Source organism: Phodopus roborovskii, unplaced genomic scaffold (assembly GCF_943737965.1).
Source record: "Phodopus roborovskii unplaced genomic scaffold, PHOROB, whole genome shotgun sequence".
Lineage (NCBI taxonomy): Eukaryota > Metazoa > Chordata > Mammalia > Rodentia > Cricetidae > Phodopus > Phodopus roborovskii.
Window position 1 is genome coordinate 403,565 of NW_026125956.1, and position 15,799 is coordinate 419,363.

The window sequence follows — 15,799 nt, forward strand, 5'->3', positions numbered from 1 at the left end:
TGACTTCATTGTTTCTGATAAGTTAGTTGTTAATCTTTTGGTGGTTACCTTGCTATTTCAAGATTCTTTTTCCTCATTGAGTAACAGCATTTTGTTAATTATCTTTGTATCCTGGCTAACTAGGGTATTGTTTTAAATTTTTTGAAGAATTCATCTATTTTTTCTTTAGTTTGTCTTTTTTTCTGTTTACTTCTTTTTTCTTGTTCTCTTATTGTACATATGCTGGTTCCCTAATGGAGCATCATATTTACACTTTCAGCAATATTAAATTTTTCTCTTTTTTAATTATTAGCTTTAGATAGACAGGACCATGTTTACTGGCAGACACATGGTGAGGGGACATAATATCTGCTGTGTAGATGATTAAGTCATATGACCAAACCATGTAGGTGGGTGAAAGAATGCTTATGAGAGAAGGTGTCTGTGACACTTTTAAGTAATAGAAAATGACTGCAGCACATTTCCTCATGGAGTGCCATTCAGAAAGCTATTATAGCAAACTTTAAGCAGATATAGATAATGGGGTTTAGGATCATCATTGTTTTTTCCTGCTGAAGAGGTTCTTTGCTAGAGTGGATAGTTCTAAATCAATTCCAGAGGAAACCCTCTGTGGAAGGGGCCTCTGAACATGTAGCAGGAGTTTTAACTTAATCTACTGATATTTATCATGTGGTGTCATCCTGCATTCCTACAGATCCTTTTGATAAATAATTGAGAGACTTCGAGAGAAGACTGAGTGGAGGTGAGGAGTAGAGGCCTGAGAAACTGAGTGGTCCTGTAAAAGGAAGTGAGCATATAGTCAATTCAAGATGACAGTGACTAATCCCATTGCCCAGAATATATACCATAATGAGCACCAGAAACAGTAGTGCACTATGAATCATCAACAGAATGAAACAAGAGAAAACTGAAGATTAATACAAAGAATTATATCTGGACCAGATGAAAGGGATGGAAGACTCTTAGAGCCATAGTTTCTCCACAGTGTCTAAAAGTTGTTTTTGCAGATAAATTTTCAATACAAGAAATTTTACAGGGTTCCTTTAAAGAATGTTGTCTTTTGGAATTTGCATCCATGTAATCTTAACAGTTTAGTTATCTAAAACAAGACCCGCATGATGACACTACCAGCTGACATGGCAACATAAAGACAAAAGTTTCAGAAGACCCAACTGCAGGGAATCAATGTATACTGAGACAAGGAGATTTAGTCTTCTCCAGTAAAAGCAGCTAGATAGGTGATTATCCAATGCAAAATTGTCAGCTGTAAGCATATTTATATGGCAACACTAAATGGATTTAGTAGCTTGTGTGTGTGTGTGTGTGTGTGTGTGTGTGTAAATGATAATAATATTAAAGGAGACGACATGAATTTGGAAGGGAATGACTACACAGAAGTGGGTAGAGGTGGGTGGGTAGTGGAAATTATATATCGTACTCATGTATGAAATTTCCAAAACACAGAACTTTCAATAAAATATAAAAGCAAGGTTCTGATGGGAGATGTCATTCTGTAAATATGTTAATGAATAAAGCACTTCGGCCAATAAGAAAGCAAGATAGGGGGACTAGGAGACAAGGAGAAGAGAGGAAGTAGTGAGTAGGAGTCCCAAGATGGAGGACTACAGGGTAGAACACCAGTCCTTCTCTCCTGTAAGATGAGACCATGTGGTAGTACTTAGATTAATAGAAATGGGTTAATAATTAAGACAGAGATAACTGATAAGAAACTAATAACTGGCCTATAGAATTGTATATAATAAAGAGTCTCTATGTGTTATTTTGGGCTGGAGAGGCAGTGGGCCTAGGCTTACGGAGAGGAAATCTATTCATAACACGTTTCTTGCTCTTTCATTTCCAAACAAATATATATGTAAAAATAATAATAAATTTAAAACAATAAAACAAGCAAAACTGAATAGAATAAAGCAAACAAACAAAGAGGAAAAAAGATCCAAAGAAAAGGTACTATAAACACATATAGACACAGAGACACAAACAAAACCATCCCATAAAAATAAAACTGGAAAGCATATTATATAAGTAGATGTCCTGTAAGGGAGGTAGGTGGAGGAAGAGGAAAAGGAAGAAGAGGAGGAGGGGGAGAAGTATAAGAAGAATCATAAAAAGAAGAAGGAGGTCCAAAAAAGCATTTTGAGGCAAAAATAAAATGCAACAACCTAATGAGTTTGTTTTGTGTTAGCCATCTACTGCTGGGCATAAGTCCTGGCCTTCATGGGATTTATATATTCAGTGGCAGTTAATTTGAAAATAAAGTGCTAAGTTTTCTTTTGTAAGCAGTTATCAGTTGGAAATAGCTTCTGCTTCTAGGCTAGTGATGATGGCTGGTGTCCAATTTACCACTCAGCACTTGGACAACCATCTAGCTTAGGCATGTGGTGGCCCTGTGCATGCTTCCATAGTCTCTGTGAATTCATATATGCATCAGCTCCATTGTTTCTAGAAGGACTTATTTCTTTGGTGTTTTTAATTCCCTATTGCTCTTATAATCTTTCCACCTCTTCTCCCTCAGGGATCCCTGAGCCCTGAGGGAAGGAATTTGGTGGAGACATGCCATTTATAACTGATTGTTCCAAGGTCCCTCACTCTCTGCACATTGTGTATCTATGGGTCTCAATTACTATATACTAGAGGAGGAGGTTTCTCTGACTGTAAGTGAATGAGGTGCTGACCTATAATTATAGTAAAATGTCAATAGGATTCATTTTATTGTTATTTTTCTTTATTAGAACAGCAGTATTTTATTTTCACCTAGTCTCAGATCCTATGCCACTTAATCAGGGCTGGGCATAGACACCATCAAATATAGGGCACCAGTACCATAAATCCAATCAGATTATGTTTAACTACTTCCAAATCGTCTGTGCTATTGTTGTACCAGCTAAGCTTGGATCCAGGTCATCATTTTAGATAAAAGTGTTCATAGCTAGGTTGGTATTTATCTTTCTTCTCTGGTACTGTGTAGAGCACCTTCCAGTACCATTAACACTATTGAGTAGGGGTTAAGATTCTATATAGGCACCAGTTAGTCTTTTATGAGTTTACTGAGTTATGTTTTTGTATTTAATAATAGAGCCTTATCATCAGATTGTAGGGGCAACCAGTAGTTTTGGCAATGACCTGAGTTGTTTAAGGGTTTCCTCCGAGCCCCCTTTGCCCACAACTAAAGTAGGTGTAAGCAATTCTCCAAACTGGAATTTTCATTTATTGGCAAGAGATGCCTAGTTGGGGTTTTGTCTCTTCCATTATGTGGTGATTCAATTTAGATTTATTTCATATATGTATGAATTTAAAAGGCTTCTATTGTAGTAGTATTCCATATGACTGCTCGCACTTCCCACAGTTTTATCTGTGTCTCCTTGTATTACCTTGCTTACTTACCACTTCAATTCCCATTCCCATTTAGTCTCCTCATTTCAGTCTACCCCTGCTAATCTTTATGCTATTTGCTATGGGGAGATTTTATTTAGCTGGAAAACTAACACTAGACACAATATTTTTTTTCTCAGAATTGACTATAAACTTTCAATGGAAAGTTAACCAATAGAAGAAGCAATTAATATTTTCCACCATTCTCCTTCTTCTATGTCCATATATATGTAAAGAAACTATCAAGTACTTACATAGTAAGATAGCACTATATGAAAGTCATTCCTCAAAAAGAGACTCATCTAACACTGGATTTTTCTACTTCCCAAACTGTGAGAAACAGATTTATACTTTGTTTTCTTTTTGAAATTACTATATATGTTTTCCCCTTCATTCCTTTTCCTCCCTTTAAATACTTCCATATACTCCTCCTTTCTTTCAAATTCATGACCTCTTTTTTCATTCATTTTTGTTGCATAGCTGGCTATACACAGATATTCTTAAATATAACTTGTTCAGTCTATATAATATACCTGCCTGTATGTTTGCAATGCTTACCCTTTGGTACTAGATAGCCAGTTGATATGCCTTTCACTACGGAAGACTATTTCTCACAATTCAGCATTACTTAGTTGCCTATAGTTCTCTGAATAGGGTTGACGTCTCCTCAACTTTTGCTCAGCCACTTTTGTATGCCTATATTTGTCCTTGTTTAGCACATTCATTTTCTGACAGTCAAGAAATTAGGGGTCTTAAGACCAATTAGAGAGGTGTTGGTTACCACCAAGGTATGTATGTCACTACTGCACCATTAGGGTTATCTTGCCATGATGCTCATTGTGGTGATTCATAGGTAGGTCATTGTCGGATAGTACTATTGGTTGTATCCCATATTTGGGAGCTTGCACAGCCTCTTCTGGTACCAGGAAAGCTAATCTTAAATCAGGGGGTGAGTATTCAGGTCAGCTCCAGTTAATAAGCCTCTGCACCATATCTGAACTGTATGGTACCTTTAGCAATAAGTAATTATTTTCCACCTATGGGGGTGACAAATTGCAATAGAAATAACATTATGTTTTTGAAGTCTTTTGGACAACCCTGAACAATTCAAAATTGGACTTCTCTGGAATTCTCTTATATAATGTTTACGGGTTCTTTATTTTATTTTATTTTTTTGTCTTGATGTTATATGGATCATGGTAGGACTATTTTCAGCCCAGATAAAAAACAGACAAAAAATTTATTTAAGCTATATACATATACTTTGACTTAAATATATTATTTATCTTTTTATGTAAATAGCTAATAGTATGCTTTTTATGGCTTTTCAGAGATCTTTACTGTCTTTTTTACCATTCACTACTTCTATATTTAATCCCTCCTGCAATTAGAGGGAATGGGAACATGAGGGATCGAGTTGGGCAGGTTGGGATAGGAAAGAGGGGGATAGGAATGAAAGAGCTATCTTGAATGGGACGCCATTTTGAGGTTAGGGAGAAATCTGGTGCCTGGTAAACTCACAGGAATCCATAAGGATGATCCTAGCCAGGACTCCTAGCTATAACAGAGAGGGTACCTGAACTGGCTATCTACTGTAATCAGATAGATAACCACCCTAATTGTCATCAGAGAGCCTTTATCCAGTAAATGATGGAAGCAGATGCAGAGATTCACAGCCAAGCACTGATAAGAGAGAGCTCCTAGTGTTCTGTTGAAGAGCATTTAGTTTCATGAAGTGCCACTAAATACCACTAAAACCATATTGTTTTAAAATTACTATAGCTCTGTAATATATCTCAAATCTGGAGTAATAATAATTAAGCCACTCTGCAATGGGCTGATATTTCATGATAAATTTAGATATCCAGGTTCTTTTGTGATTTAATGAATATGTGGATTATATTTTCTATTTGAATGAAGAATGAGATGGGGATTTTGGTTGATATTGCATTGAATCTGTAAACTTCTTTGAGTCAAATGGTTGGCTTTGTATTATTTATACCAATCTTGAGTATGGGTTGGTTTTCCATTTCTAGTATATTTCTCTATCTTTTTCTTCAGTAACTTCAAGTTTCCACTGTAAAGGTCTTTCATTTTATATTTTAAATATATTCCTTGTTATTACATTTCTTTCAATAGCTATTGCAAATGGGAGTGTGTCCATGATTTCTTTCTCTTTGTGTTTATTGTTGGTATATAGAAAATTTATGAATTTGTGCAAGTTTATTCTGTCTTGCCATACTGCTGAACATTCAAAAAATCCACGTTACATTTCCCTTTTAGGTGTTAATTGAAATGTGAGGCATTTAGCAGTTCCTCTTTCCCAAGGTCTCTGTGGCTCTAGCATTATAGTGTTCTATCTAACATAAATTCATTAAAAATATCTGTTGCTCATAGTTCTTAGCATGTGTTATTTCAGAAAATGAATCTTATAATTTTTCACATTCATATCACAAATTTAAGTACTATGATTTTTGTTGGAATTTCATTATTCTATTAATATAGGTTGCATCTTTAAAGGCATAGAAGTGTGATATCAGATAAGCCAAATTTTCTTGTTATCTGATATCATTTGTTCCAATAAACTATTGCTATGTGAAAAAGTGATCTGGATTATTAGATGAAGGCCCATTTCATTGTTCAAGAATTTGAGCTTGTCTCAACAGGTAACGTTGACTGGGGTCATTTGGTATTATTCAAGTGACATTGTATCTAGTATGGAGGTTCTAAGATTATTTTACTGACATGCCTGATGCTTCAGTGAGAACATATAAAAGTGAAGTTCAAGTAGACTACTCTAACTTGCTACATGGTTTCCATATAATTTCTGTAATAATCCTGGCAGTCAGGGAACAGGTCTAAAGATTTATGTGTGTGCTCTCATTTCAGCTATTAGACTATTGAAACAATTTCGCTAAAGAGTAATAATTTCTATGAAAATCACATACTTAAGGAAAGGAAATTCCTGGTGTCAAGTAGAGGAATAACTTGTCTCCCAGGAAAATAATGTACACAGTTCTGACAACTTATTGAAATATCTTGCAGGACAGACCACAAGTGAGACAATGTAGGATCACAACTTAAACAACCAAAGCTTCATTGCTTCATAGCCTCTGTTTGAACTTGAATCTTATGTCTGCAGCCTAAAGATGGATGTGGACGTCACCAAACCCATTTACTTCTTTCTCTTGCCAATGTAGCCATATTAGATAAATCTTTTGATTTCCGCTAATGTCTCCTTAGCTGGCATATTCAGAGTCGAAGACCAAACTGAGCTTGTAGGGAATATTAGAGACTAATTTTTTTACTCTAAAAACTCTTGTGATAACTCTAAATAATAACTTGAATTTGTAGATGTTATTTTTCTTTGATTTGCTTTTCTGTCTAAATGAATGTATATAGAACAAAGAATGTCTTCATATACTTTAGTGTCTTCCTGAATATTTTTCTTTAGTTTGGAAAAAATTTAAAGCTATGTTTCATTTCCTTGGTCAGACCTATTTTTAATTAATTAATTAATTATTGTGGCAACTGTGATTGAAATTGATTCTCCATTTTATTTTTCAGGATGATTGCAGAAATATATATCGTGGTTAATAAGGATCAAGATAAGCAAATAGGCAGCATAGATGTTTATTCAGGGAGAAATAACTTACAACCTAGACAGATGAACACCAGGAAATTCAACCCGATCCTCTCCTGTCCTAGTCACGCCAGAAAGAGAGCGCCTTTCCTGGCCCCCTCCGACCTCCTTCCACAGGTCACTCCGCCCATGGCTCCACCCCCCAATGGGTGTGGTCAGTGCCACAGAACTATCTCAATACAAATATATAAGAAGATTACTAATTTGTGTTAATTTTTTATTCTGCTACTTTTCTGAAAGAGTCTCTCAAGTCTAAAAGTTTTTTGTGTATTTTTTAGGTTTTCATATATAGAATCATATTGTCAATAAGTAGGGATAATTTCACTTCTTTTCTTGTTTGTGTACCTTTTATTTCCTTCTCTTATCTTCATGCTCTAGCTAAGACTTAAAGTTATAAATGAAGTATCATTGAAGAAAGCACATGTTCTTTTTTTTTTTGCATATGTTCTTGATTCCTGATTTTTTTTAAATTGTACTCCCTTTAGTGTTATGTTGTCATATGTAGCTTTTATTGTGTCAAGGTATGCTCTGTCTAGGCTTATTCTCCCATGAAATTGATCATGATGGGATGTTGGAATTTGCTGAATATATTCTCTACATTAATTGAGATATTCATGATTTCTTTTTGTTCATTTATGTGATATAGGGCATTTGTTGATTTTCCCATGTTGAACCATCTAGGCATTTCTAGGAAAAAACAATGTGATTACAATAACTGCTGCTTTGTTATGATCTTGAGTTTAGCTTGGCAGTATATTATTGATGTTTTAACCTCTATGTTTATCAGGGAAAGTAGACTGTAACTTTGCTTTTTGTTATTATTTGCCTTGATAAAGCTTTAATATCACTGTAATACTGGCCTCTACACATGAACCTGGAAACAAACAAACAAACAAAATAACATCCTCTCAGAAATATACACATATACATGCACAAATAAAATAATTTAAAAACATAAATACTAATTTCAAAAAAGAAAAGTAGATTTGACCATGTGATCATTTAGAAGAAGAACAACATCAGTTTCCTCTCTCCTAGGCTCCATGATTTCACTAGCCAGGGCATTTGTCCATGTTTTCAACACCAGACAGGAATTATCTTCTGTGATCTAGGCCTCACATCCAATGACAAGGGCTGTTATTACTTCCATAAATAGTCTTGTTACTATTGTACCAGTAAGCACACTTTACTTGGCCATGTAATGTTCAGTGCTATGCAATACATTTTTTTTTTTTGTATTTTCTCCCTCAGTGGTCTGCATAGCAACTTTTAGCACTGTAAAATTTACCCAGCAGAAAGAATTTTCCTGTCAGTTCCAGCTTGAGTTCTCTGAACTGTAATCAAATTATGTTGTATCATCAGCAATATAATCTTACCAACTAGTAATGTTGGGAAACCAACAACAATGCCAGCTGCCTCTCTTATTTTGGGTACTATTGGAGCCTCAATGACCAATAAATAGCAGGAACACATGAGATTTTCATTTAATTACTCACATCTTTTGGAAGCAGCATCATTTTCTAATGCTGGATATTTCTGTTGAGATATTTTAAAAATAAAATTTCATTTAAATTAAATCTTACTTTACATACCAATCCCAGTTCTCTCTGCCTCCTGTCCTCCCATGTTCCCGATGCTAACCTCCAACAGACTCCCAATCCTCTACCCTCGGAGGATGAGGCCTTCCATAGGGAATCACCAAAGTCTGTCACATCATTTGGTGCAGGGCCTAAGTCTTTCCCCTGACTTTAAAAATAAATAATTCTCAGGGAGCCATTATAGGTTTGAAGAGAAAACTGACTCTAGAGAAATGTCTGGAGACCTACAAGGATGAACCCAACTAATAATCTGAGTAACAGTGGAAAGACTACCTTAAATGCCTTTCATTGATAATGAGATTGATAACTAACTTATATGCCATCGTAGAGCCCTCGTCTAGTAGCTGAAGGAAACAGAAGCACTCACAGCTAAATACTTAGCTGAACAACTGGAATCCAGTTGCAGAGAGGGAGAACAAGACCAGGCTACAGAAACCCACAGAGACAGGAGACCTGAACAAGGGGGAAGCTCATGGACCCTAATACTGATAGCTGTGAAATCAGCATAGGAGTGATCCAGACACCCTGAATGTGTGTGTCTCAGTTAGAGGCCTGACAGTCTATGGGACCTTTGACAGTGGAACCAGGATGTATCCCTGGTGCACCAAAGGACTTTGGGAGCACATTCCCCATGGAGGGATACTCCCTTAACCTAGAGACAGGAGTGTGGGCCTAGTCCCTCCTCCAAATGACTTGACATATTTTGATGATCCTTCCTGTGGTGGAGGGGGGTTGTGTTCGGAGGGGTGTCTGGGGAGCAAGGGAGGGAGTGAGAGAGGGAGTGAGTGAGAGGGGACTGGGATCATTATATAAAATAAGAAAAAATAATACATATATATAAGTAAATAATTCTCAAGAAATTTATTTCTGATTTTATGATTATGTGTGTTTATGCCTTGTATGTGATTACACTCGGGAACAAGATGAGTGCATCAGGTTTCCTGGAGCTAGAGCTTGGTGAGCTGATGGGTGTGCTAGGAAGTGAACAAGTTCTTATCCATTGAATCATGATTTCAACCAATTTTCAAAGTTATTTAAAAACATATTTTAATTAGCTTAAAATTTATTTGTGTTTTATAAAATTTTATTTCATATAGCCTTAGTTTTGATTAGTACTCACAATACCCATCCTTAAATTCAACCGATTTACCACAACCCAGCTTATACCCTTACTTCTATCTATTTTAATACTGTAATTTTATGTCACATGTGTTTTGGTATGCCCTTTAACTCACTTGTTTTATTAGTTATATTCTGTTGCTGTAATAAAACAATATGACCAAAGAAAATTATAGAATAAATAGTATGTTTTTCTAATAGTTTCAGAGGGTTATAGTTCATAAAGGAAGTTATAGCATTGTAGCATATCATGAACAGGAAGCAGAAAGCTTATAACTTTTTTTTTTAAACAAAGTGTTTAAAATTAAGATATAATTACATCCCTTTCCTCTTCACTGTTTTCATTCCAACTGCTTACATGTCTTTTGCCTCTGCAAATTAGTAGCCTCTTCTTTTTTATTATTCTCATACACATACATATGTACATTCACATACATACACACATCTATACAAAAAAATAATAATAATTTCAGAGCTCCTTTCTAGATGGAAAAAGAGAGGTCATAGACCCAATATTTTTATGGAGAGAATAATTTAAAAGTACAGATATTTTTTACTTTGCAATATTGTTTATTTGCCAACTACATGTTTCGGCTGTTATCATATCTATTTATTTGCCAACTTCTTATTTTGGCTGATATCATATCTGTAATTCAAAATCTATTTGACATCAGGCAAGGGAAATTTTTAATAGACAATAGTTCCATTCACTTTTTGATAGTATTTTAAAGTTGAAACCAACTTGTTTTACATGTTAATCCCAATTCCTGCACCTTCCCATCCTCCCCTTTCTTCCAAAACAACCCATTCCATGTCATTTCTGTTCCCCAGGGAGGGGGTGATGCTTCCATTGGGGAAACTTCAAAGTCTATCATCATTTGGAGCAAGGAATAGGCCCTTCCCCATATGTCTAGGCTAAGAGAGTATCCCTCTATTTGGAATGGGCTCCCAAAGTCCATTCATATACTAGGAATAGTGATCCTCTATCAGAGGACCCATAGAATGCTTAGTCCTCCTAAGTAAAATCCATTTTTGAGAGGTCTGGGGAGGTCCCATTCTGGTTTCTTAGCTATCAGACTAGAGTTCATAAGCTCCCCCTTGTTCAGGTCAGCAGTTTCTATGTTTCCCCAGCCTGGCCTTGACCCCTTTGCTCATTACTCCTGCCTTTCTGCAATTGGATTCCAGGAGTTCTGCTCAGTGTTTAGCTGTGGGTGTCTGTTTCTACTTCCATAAGCTACTAGATGAAGGCTCCACGATGGCATATAAGGTAGTCATCAATCTTATTATCATGGAAGAGCATTTAGGTAGCCTCTCTGATATTGCTTAGATTGTTGCTTGGAGTCATCCTTGAAGATCTCTGGACATGTCCCTAGTGCCGGATTTCCCTTCAAACCTATAATGGCTCTCTCTTATGGTATCTCTTTTCTTGCTCTCTATTTTTTCCCTAACTCAGTCTTCTTGCTCTGTCAGGCCAATCTCTCCCTTGCTCTTCCTCCTAACTCCCTCTCCACGCCCCATGCTCCCAATTTGCCTGGGGGATCATGTACCTTTTCCTTTATATGGGGGACCATGTAGGTCTCTCTTAGTGTCCTGCTTGTTTCCTAGCTTTTCGGGCAGTGTGCATTGTAGGCTCGTAATCCTTTGCTATATGTCTAAAATCTATATATAGTGAGTACACACTGTGTTTTTGTTTTTGTGACTGGTTTACCTCACTCAGAATGGTTTCATCTAGTTCCATCCATTTGCCTGTGAATTTCAAGATTCCAAATTTTTCCCACAGAATAGTACTCCATTGTATAAATGTACCACATTTTCTCCATCCACTCTTCAGTTGAGGGGCAATTAGGTTTCTTCCAAATTCTGGCTGTTACAAATAATGCTGCTATGAACCTAGTTGAACAGACGTCCTTGTTGTATGAATGTGCATCTTTTGGGTATATGAATGAGTGGAATTACTGGATCTTGATGTAGATGATTACCATTTTCCTGAGGAACCACCATACTTTTTCTTAGTTGTGTGTTTGTGTTGTTGTGTCTCAAGATAATTGTAGCCTCATAAAAGTTTGGTAATGACCCTTCTGCTACTATTGTGTGGAGTATTGGTATTAGCTGTTCTTTGAATTTCTGGTTGAATTATGCACTGAAACCATGTGGCCCTTGGCTTTTATTGGTAGGGAGAATGTTGATTACTGCTTCTAGTTCATTAGGGGTTATAGGTCTATTTAAATTGCTTATATGTTCTTGATTTAATGTTGGTGATATCTATCCAGAAAATTATCCATTTCCATTATGTTTTCAAATTTTGTTGAGTACATGTTTTCAAAGTATGACCTGAAGATTCTCTGGATTACCTCATTTTCCTTTATTATGCCTCCCTTTTCATTTCTGATTTTGTTAATTTTCATGTTCTCTCTCTGCCATTTGTTTACTTTGGATAAAGGTTTGTCTATCTTGTTTATTTTCTCAAAGAACCAACTCTTTGTTACATTAATTCTTTGTATTGTTTTGCTAGTTTCTCCTTTATTCATTTCAGCCCTCAAAATGATTATTCCCTGGCATCTAATCCTTCAGGGTGAATTAGTTTTGTTTTGTTTTTTTCTATAGCTATCAGTTAAGCTGTTAATTCTCTAGTGTGACTATTCTTCGTGCTATGAACTTTTGTCTTTGCACAGCTTTCAAAGTGTCCCATAATTTTGGGTATGTTTTGTCTACATTGTCATTGAATTCTAGGAAGTCTTTAATATCTTTATTTCTTCCTTGACCCAGGATTGGTACAATTACTCATCATTCAATTTCCATGATTTTGTAGGGTTTCTGCCATTTGTGTTTTTGTTGAATTCTAACTTTAAATGATGGTAGTCTGATGAGATTAAGGGTGTTATTTCAAAGTTTTGTACCTATTGAAGTTTGCTGTATTGCCAAGTATGTGGTCAATTTTAGAGAAGGCTCTATGTTGTGCTGAGAACAAGGTATATTCTTTTGTGTTCGGATGGGATGTTCTATAAATGTCTGTTAAACCCAATTGGGTTGAAACTTCTTTTATTTCCATTGTTTCATTGTTAAGTTTTTGCCTGATGGACCTGTCTAGTGTTAAGGGTGGGATGTTGAAATCTCCCACTATAAATGTGTAAGGTTTTATGTTCAATTTGAGTTTTGAAACGTTTCTCTTACCAATGTTGGTGCCTTTGTATTTGGAGTATAAATATTCAGAATTAAGACTTCATCTTGATGGATTTCTGCTGTGATGAATAAGAAATAATCTTCTTCATATCTTTTGATTGCTTTTAGTTCAAAATCTAGATAGTAGGATTGCTACACCTGCTAGTTTCTTGGGTCCATTTGATTGGAAAATCTTTTCCCAATCCTTATCTCTGAATTAAGGTCTTTTTTGAAGTGAGGTGTGTTTAATGTATGCAGCAGAAGGATGGATTTTGTTTTGTATCCATTCTATTTGCCAATTCTATTATGACAATATTGAGGGATATCAATCAACATTGATTGTTAATTATTGTTTGTTTTGGATTTGTTGATGGTGGTGGTATTATGTGTGGATTTCCCTCCATTTTTTTTTTTAGGCTGTTTGTAAATTGGGATTTTATATATTGTCTATGCTTCTTTGTGGGCATAGTTGACTTCCTTTTGTTGGAGTTTTCCTTCCTGAACTTTCTGTAGGGCTGGATGAGTTGATATGTATTATTTAAATCTGGTTTTGTCATGGAATATCTTGTTTTCCCTATCTATAGTGATTGAAAGCTTTTCTGGTTATAGTAGCTGGGCTGGCATCCATGGTCTCTTAGTATTGGTAGAATCTCTATCCATGACCCCTTCTTGCTTTCAGAGTTTCCATGGAGAAATAAGGTGTAATACTGATAGGTTTGTCTTTATATATTACTTGTCATTTTTCTTTGGTGCTCTTAATATTTTTTTCTTTTTTTCTGCGTGTTTGGTTATTATGTGGTGAGGGGATACTTTTGTGGCCCACTCTTTGTTTTTCTGTAAGCGTTTTGTAGTATCATTGGCATGACTTTCTTTAGGTCAGTATAGTTTTCTTCCATGATGTTGTTGAATATATTTTCTGCACCTTTGACTTGAGTTTCTTCACCTTCTTCTATACCTACTATTCTTAGGTTTGGTGTTTTCACAGTGTCCCATATTTCCTGGATATTTTGTGTTAGCGATTTGTTGGACTTAAGAATTTTTTTGGCTGATGTATCTGTTTCTCTTAATGTATCTTCAATGCCTGAGATTCTTTCTTCCCTCTCTTGTATTTTGTTGGCTATGATTACATCTGTAGTTCCTGATCATTTACCTAGCTTTTCTATTTCCAGCATTCTCTCAGAATGTATTCTCTCTCTCTCTCTCTCTCTCTCTCTCTCTCTCTCTCTCTCTCTCTCTCTCTCTCGGTTTGTCTTTTCTTCCTTTCTCTTAAATATTTTTGTTAGTTTTTTTTTCATCCATTTGCTTAAGGGATTTTTCTCATTACCTCTTTGATTGTCTCCATCATCATCATAAATTTGTTTTTAGGGCCATTCTCATCTGTTTCATGTTTTGGGAAGGTCATGTCTTGTTCATGTGGATTCCCTAGATTCTTGTGCTGTCTTATTGATATTCACTTGTTGACTGTGTTCTTATGCTGTTGTCTACCTATCCATTCTTCCAGTGTGTATTGCTAGCATCTCCCTCTTTCCAGGTGGGTACAAAACCAAAGTTCTCTTCTGGTGGGTATAAGCAGGTTCAATATTCCAATGAATCTCCTTTTCCAGTGGTTGGTGGCAGGACTCCTCCCATAAGTGGATGTGGGACCAGGATATTGGTAGACTCCAATGGATGAGCCAATTTGCCAGGACAAGGCTCCCCTTCAAGGAGTACACAGTCCTCAGGAGGCTCTGAACAGGGCACTGGAAAGTGGGTTCCTCTGGTGGTTGAAGGTGGGATCAGGATGCTGATATACCTGGATTGGCTGGTCTGCTGGGACAGGCACCCTCTGGTGTACACAGTCCCAAGTTCTCAGGAGGCTCTGAGCAGTGCCCCTGGTAGGCATCCTAGAAACAGGCCCAAGCTTACCTTCTTCTACCATGTTTGGGTATGGGACCTGGTCTCTGGTAGACTCTAGATGAGTCTATATGCCAGGGAGGACTCTACTTAAAGCAGTGCTCAGTCCTCAGGAGGCTCTAAGCTGAACACCAGCAGGTGGAGTGCCTATATTCTATTCATTCCCTGGTTCTCATGTGCCTAGATGTCTCCCAAAGAGACCTGCAGTCAGCATAAACACAGTCAACAAAACAGGTCCTCAGAATGATTCCCTCAGCTAAGCCAAACCTTTAAAAGGTTTTTTGGAAAGAACACTCTGACTATATGTGCTCAGTTCAATTCATTTTTATCTCTGCCCATTTGAAGCTGTTGTGTCAAGGTAGTTGTTTCTCTGATATTAGAAGACAAATTGAACAGCATACATACTCATCTGTTCATACTTAGATATTAAAAACCCTTGCTCAGTTTCAGTCATAAGAAAACTTTCCCTTAATAATTAATTTGCCCTTTCCAGTATAATAATAAAAAGTTCTGACTTCATTCAAAATTAACAATCTCCTTTGACATAGTTCATGTCTGCCTTATAGCAGTGGAAAAGACATAGTATTTCATGCTTGAGTCTCCATTGTGTCCTTATAAGCATCCTCATTCCTCACTAAACTACCTCCAGTTTGTTCAGGTTTGGGAAATTGTATGAATAGGAAAGAGAAGTAGAACAATACCATGATGCATGCTTATACAGGTGGTGCATTTACCACTTACTCCCCTATTCCTCATCACTGTGATACTGAACAAAAAAGACTCAGCTTCACTGATACAGAACAAATATGGAATTTGTTTTTTTCTTTTCAAGGCAAATATTTAAGGCTGACTTTTTTAGGATGCTTCTTCTAATCTTTCCCATTTAGTGATTAAGAACTGTAGGTCTTTATTTGTAGTTCTAGCCTACTAATAAATGTTTAAAGGGGGTCATAGAGACAGTTTAAATGACTTCTGGGTTAAAGAACAGACTGATTTC